A 6,000-nucleotide genomic window follows, 5' to 3' on the forward strand; every position below is an offset into this window, starting at 1 on the left:
TTCTTAAATATTTGAAAGCAAGATAGGATAAATTTTTTAAAATTAAATTTATCTGGTGACACTAGTTAATAAAATTATGTAGGTTTCAAGTGTATAATTCTGTAATAGATTCTATATACATTAAATTGTGTGTTTCCCACCCAAATTCCTTGTTGCTTTTAATGGAATGAATTCTTGCTTTGATCCTCTTATTCTCAACTTGACCCTGAAAATCACGACCGAGGGAGATTTTCAGGCTGAAATTCTATCTCAGGTGATGTTAGAACCTCTTAATGGGGTCCTTCTTCTCTCAGCCAGGGCTGTAGCTGTACAAAGGAGAAAATATAATAACTTGAGTAACCATAAATTCCTTCTGTTTTATAAAATTAAGCAATTCTTCAGTCAAATAGGTAGACAGTATAATTACTCCAGAAGGCATTAACAATGATCACATTCAGAAAATAAGTATCGGTCCGCTGACCACCGGTTGGTCCGCGAGGCCGGAAAGGTTGGGGACTACTTCACTAAAGTATTTGCTCTAGGAAATAGTCCAGTTATGTCTGAAGTACGTAGGTTTGTTTTGCTTATTTATTTCTCTGCCCGTTCCAGGAAAAAAGCACTGAGATGAAGCCACACCAAGGCAGCAAAGAGGGATCACCCTTTCCATTAAACAGATAACTCTGCCTCTGAGCATGGCCAGCTCTGACAGGTCTGGCACTTGGGGGAAGGGAAAGGAATCAGACCTTTCTTAAGAATCTGCCAAGAGCAGGTGCAGGGTCTGCCCTAGCCTTCCATGCCCCACCCAGCCAGGACCATTGTGTGCAAATATGCTTGCAGAGCAATTCATAAATACCAAGATTTTTGGATGATAAGAATGAGAGGGACTAAAATTCTCTCATTCTTCTTAAGTGCAAGAATTTTAGGTTTATGTGGTAATTAAAGTTGCGGGTAAAGCAATTGGTTAATGGTGGTAAAACAAAAACAAAAATATGATAAAAGCATAGTTTAATTCTTCTGGTTTTAGCCTCTACTCAGATTTTATTCAACACACATTCCCATTGTTACAGGTGCTCTTGGAGTTGGGGATTAGGGAAAAGCCAGTGGGAATAAAAACTGCTTTCTGGGAGCCCACAGGCTAAAGGGGCAGAAAGAGGTGGAAATGAATCATTGTATCTTCTAAGTGTTCACGTTGTGCTTGAATTTGTAACTTAGTACCTTTGGTGTTGCAGAAGAGGGAGAGACTGATTTATCCTGGTGGATGGGCTTCAGCACATCTTAAAGAGGGGGATTTAGATTGGGCTTTGAAGGATGAGTTCCCATATCCCTAAAAGGAGAAGGCAGAGGGAAGGGCATGCATGAACAGAAACAAGGAGGAGTGAAGAAGCATGACATTTTCCAAAGCAGGAGGTGATCACTGGAGGGTGGCCAGTTCTGGAGCTTTTGTAGGAAGATATAGCATCTAATGGAAGGGACATTTTGAGGAGTTGCCTTTCATTTCTTGGACAATAGGGAGCCATGACAGGATTTTAAGGAAAAATTAGATTACAGATCCCATATGTGATGGGAGGTAGACTCATCAGGACTTGCTGAGATGGTTGGATTTGGGGTGATGAAGAAGGGGAGCTGCCAAGAATAAAGCCACAGCTCTCTGACTTGTGTGTCTAGTTTAAGGTGACCAGACGTCCCACTTTTGGCGGGACAGTTCCGATTTTTAACAATTTGTCCCAAGTCCCGTGGCATTTCAAAAACGTCCTGATTTTTGGAAAGAATCGGGACTTAAAAAAAATATATATATTTTATTGATTTTTCACAGAGAGGAAGAGAGAGGGATAGAGAGTTAGAAACATCGATGAGAGAAAATCATCGATCAGCAGCCTCTTGCACACCCCCCACTGGGGATGTGCCCGCAACCATGCCCTTGCCCGGAATCGAACCCAGGATCTTTCAGTCCGCAGGCCGACGCTCTATCCATTGAGCCAAACCGATCCCGGTAGAATCGGGACTTTTTAAAAATGCAGCGGAACACGAGACAAATTGTTAAAAATCAGTACTACTGTCCCGCCAAAAGCGGGACGTCTGGTCACCTTAGTAGTTCCACTCACTAAGATGGGGGTACCCAAAGAAGCATGAGAAGATTGGGCAAGTTTCATTTTGAACCTGAGTGTGAGGTGTGGGTGAGACATTTAGGGAAAACACACACACACACACACACACACACACACACACACACACACACACAAACTGGATGTGTAGGCAGGGACAGAATGCAAGGGAACAGCCTGTGCTTAAAATAAAGATCCAGAGTCATGGAGGTTTTGCTTTGTCAGAGGTTTCTGTGGATTTTTGGTACCCCTTTTATTACTCTGGTGTGGGGAAACTGAGTCATACCTACCCACTGCAGCCATAAAAAGCTGCTATGTCTCCTGTCATACCCATGTTACTTGTGCTATGTCTGATGTTGATAGTTGTAAGCTGTGTGTGCCACAGACCCCCAATGGGTTTTTTTAAGTGACAATCCTAGAACTTTCTGGAAAGACAAAGAGCTAAACAATTGTTAGTCTGGAAAGACAAAGAGCTAAACAATTGTTAGTTTTTTAAATAAGACAAGTAAACATAGGCCTCCCAGATTACACTCTATAAAGAAACTATAGTTTTCCCATTGTCTTTTATAAAGAGCTTAAGGTCAGTTCATTTAATATTTATGCAGTCTTTTCTCAAAGACTGCATAAATATTAAATGAACTGGTAGACACTGTTTATGAGAGAGAGAGAATATTCTTCTTGTTATTTGATCCATATTTATGGAGTATGTGTCCTGACTTGAATCTACCCAATGTCCCACTAGGGAAGGATGTTTTGGAGGTTGATGAGTTGTTTTTTTCTGTTTCTGTTTCTAACAAACACATTGCTTAAGAAACAGGTTGTTATTTGATTATAGTTTGTTCATGACCACCAATAAATATACCCCATATTTAAATATACAAGTCGTACTTTTAGAAGGACAGGTAGTTAAGGACAGATCTTTCATATGCTAATACCTGGGATCAAGATATACTAAATATTACACCATCAAACTAATAATTTAGCTTTGGAAATTAAAGAATTAATTCTTGTATTTCATTAGTGTGTTCTCCCTGCATTGATATTTGATTATAATATATGTGTGCACTCAGTGTTCTAAGATATTTTCTTCTTGTTTGAATTTTTGACAATGTTTTACTGGTTGCAGTATTTGTTGAATTCATGAATGCTATTGTTTTCCAGGAGAAAGCCACCTAAGAGTTGTTGAACGCCGAGTGTGCTATCATGCTGTTAGTCTCCTTGTTAATATAAACCTTAACATTCAAGGTTAAGGTAAACCTTATTTGAGATACTCACAAAATACATGGGTGTGCAATGCATTTTAGACTTTCTATCGAAGTTCCCCTTATTTATGGTATCCGATCCTCCTGAAAGTGACTATGGGATTGGGCAGTCAAGGATTAGAACCATTTTACAGGTACTCAGAGAGGCGAGGTCTCACAGCTACTGCAGAGCTGGGACAGAATCCCAAGCATTTTGCCTTCAATAATGTTGATTTCCATCAGTTTTGCAACTTCCACTAGATAAGCCAGTGGGTTAATAATTTTTAAAGTGTGAATTAAAGTAAATACAATATATATATATATATATATATATATATATATATATATATATATATATATATATATCTCCCAGTGCACAAATTTGTGCATAGTTAGGGTCCAGCCAGCCTGGCTCCAATCGGGTAAAATCAGGGCCAGGCCTTTCAGGAGGAGGAGAAGGTGGGAAGTTGGCAGGCCACCCCCTATTGGTGTCCAATCATGGCCAGGTTGGCTGGGGGGAGGGGCTGTGAGTGATTGGCCAGTGTCCCCCATCCCCAATTGGTGTGTGTGGGGCTGATTGGGGGCAGAGCTGGCTGTGGAGAGGGGCTGTGGGCTGATTAGGTTGATGGGGGCTAATCAGGATGAAGCTGTATGTGGGGAGGAGCTGTGGGTGGTGGGCTGGCTGGTCCTGCCCTGATTGGAGTGGTGGGGCTGATCTGGGGTGGAACTTGCTAGGGAGAGGGGCTTCTGGAGATTGGCCAGCTGGCCCCGCTCCCTATTGGGGTAGGGGTTGACAATCAGGGGTGGGGCCAGCCACGGGGTGGGGCTGCAGGAGGTTGGTCTGCCATCCCTGAGCCCTGCCCCCTGATCAGGCCAATCAGGAGCAGGGTGGTTGGGGGGAGGGGCTGTAGGCAGTTGACCAGCTGGCCCCACCCCCTGATCCTGCCAGTTGGCTGGCCGCAGTGGGTGTCATAGCAACTGATTGTTCTAGACTTTATGGCATTATGGTCACTGGCTTTTTGTATATGAAGATATATATTGGTTTGCTAGCCTCTGTGTCTTCCATTTGGGAGAATGAACTTGTAAGGCTGTTGTTTTCTTGAATAAAGCAATAAGTGTACTTCTTAGTATAGGCAATAAGTTGTGGGAGCTTCACTCTCTTCCTGAAGCGGAGTTAAGACCACTTTGAAACATCCCTGGGTACTCTGCAGACAGAACTTAATAAAGGCTGTTTACTCTTTTGCCTTCTTTGGTATCAGTTCTATTTTCTGATCTTCTCAAGAAACCCAGGTTGTGAGCTGTGCGTTAAGGCATGGACCACACAGCACTTTGAAATGAGAAAGCTTTAAAGTAACAGACAGGAGTTTGACCAGGAAATTGAAAGGTCTGTCTGTACAAAATGATTGTACTTTGAGGTGAAATTCTCAAACAACGTTAATCACCATGAAGAATCTGGAAACTCTCAGTAAAAGCTGTTTCATTTTTTCTATGCATTCCACAAGAAACAAGCTGGAACATTTTGTGTAAAGTGCCAACATATGTGATCACACAAGGTATCTGAAGTGCATTGAGCAGAATATTGTAGTTGTCAGGCATTTGAGTAGCTTTGCTTTAATGTGGCTATAAGTATTGAGAAAAGGATTTGTGTGGGAGCGGGGGCTGGGAGTGGGATAGGGAGGAGAGGATCTGCCATAAGTGTAGCCAGGAGTCAGAAACAATTAGGGGGATCATTTTAAGTGAGGAGGTCCAGTTTTTCATTCAGGAAATGGAAGGTTCCTTTTGCTCCTAATTCTAATTTGAGAATTGTGTGGCTAATACATTGAGCACCTTTTTGCTTTTCACTAAGGTGATATCAGATTTTTTATCTTTTACGCGATATTCGCACATAATTCATATATTGAATTGTTGCATATGGATTTTTATTAGTGGACATGGCCCCTTTTAAAAATATTCAATATATTCTGGAGATGATTTCCCTGCTTTTTTGGATAAGGCAGCCTATGGTATATGGAACCATGTAATAGGATTCAAGCAAACTGGCATGTAGGCTGAGGAATTACCTGAGGACAAGGTGGCTAAAATAAGTTAGGAGAAACCACCTAGTTTTGAAAGGGCTTGTTCCTCAGTTGAAAAATAGGGACCAATTAGACTTGCCCTGTGAACTAACTGTGTTTACAGTTTTCATAGTTACATAAAAAATATTGGGAAGGAATAATCTGAAATGGTAATATTTACAATTGAGAGGTAGAATTATGTTGACACCAGAAGCCCAGTGCATGAATTCATACACTGATGGCAGCCAACCCAGGGCTGGGCTGGCTGGGGCAAGGGGCCACAGGCAGTTTGCTGGCCGGTCCTGCCCCTGAACAGGGTGGGGGTGCCCCCTCGGGGGCGGGGCCAGCTGGGGTTAGGGACTGCAGGTGTTCCTGTCATTCCACCTTTCAGTTAATTTGCATATTACTCCTTTATTGTATAGGATTAGTATATAGAATTGTTTCTCTGTTCTATTTTGTAAATTTAACACTCAAAAATAGGAAAATGAAAATAAATTTGTTTTAAAAATTGCAAAAGAAGCAAGAAGCCTGGATCTTTCCAAGCATTCTAATAGGAAATGATTATATAGTTCTACATAGTGATGAAAGGTTTTTGATCTCTTTAGGAAGTATTGTACAGAAGGG

The sequence above is a fragment of the Pipistrellus kuhlii genome, unplaced genomic scaffold (assembly GCF_014108245.1).
Source record: "Pipistrellus kuhlii isolate mPipKuh1 unplaced genomic scaffold, mPipKuh1.p scaffold_m20_p_49, whole genome shotgun sequence".
In the NCBI taxonomy this organism is placed as follows: Eukaryota; Metazoa; Chordata; class Mammalia; order Chiroptera; family Vespertilionidae; genus Pipistrellus; species Pipistrellus kuhlii.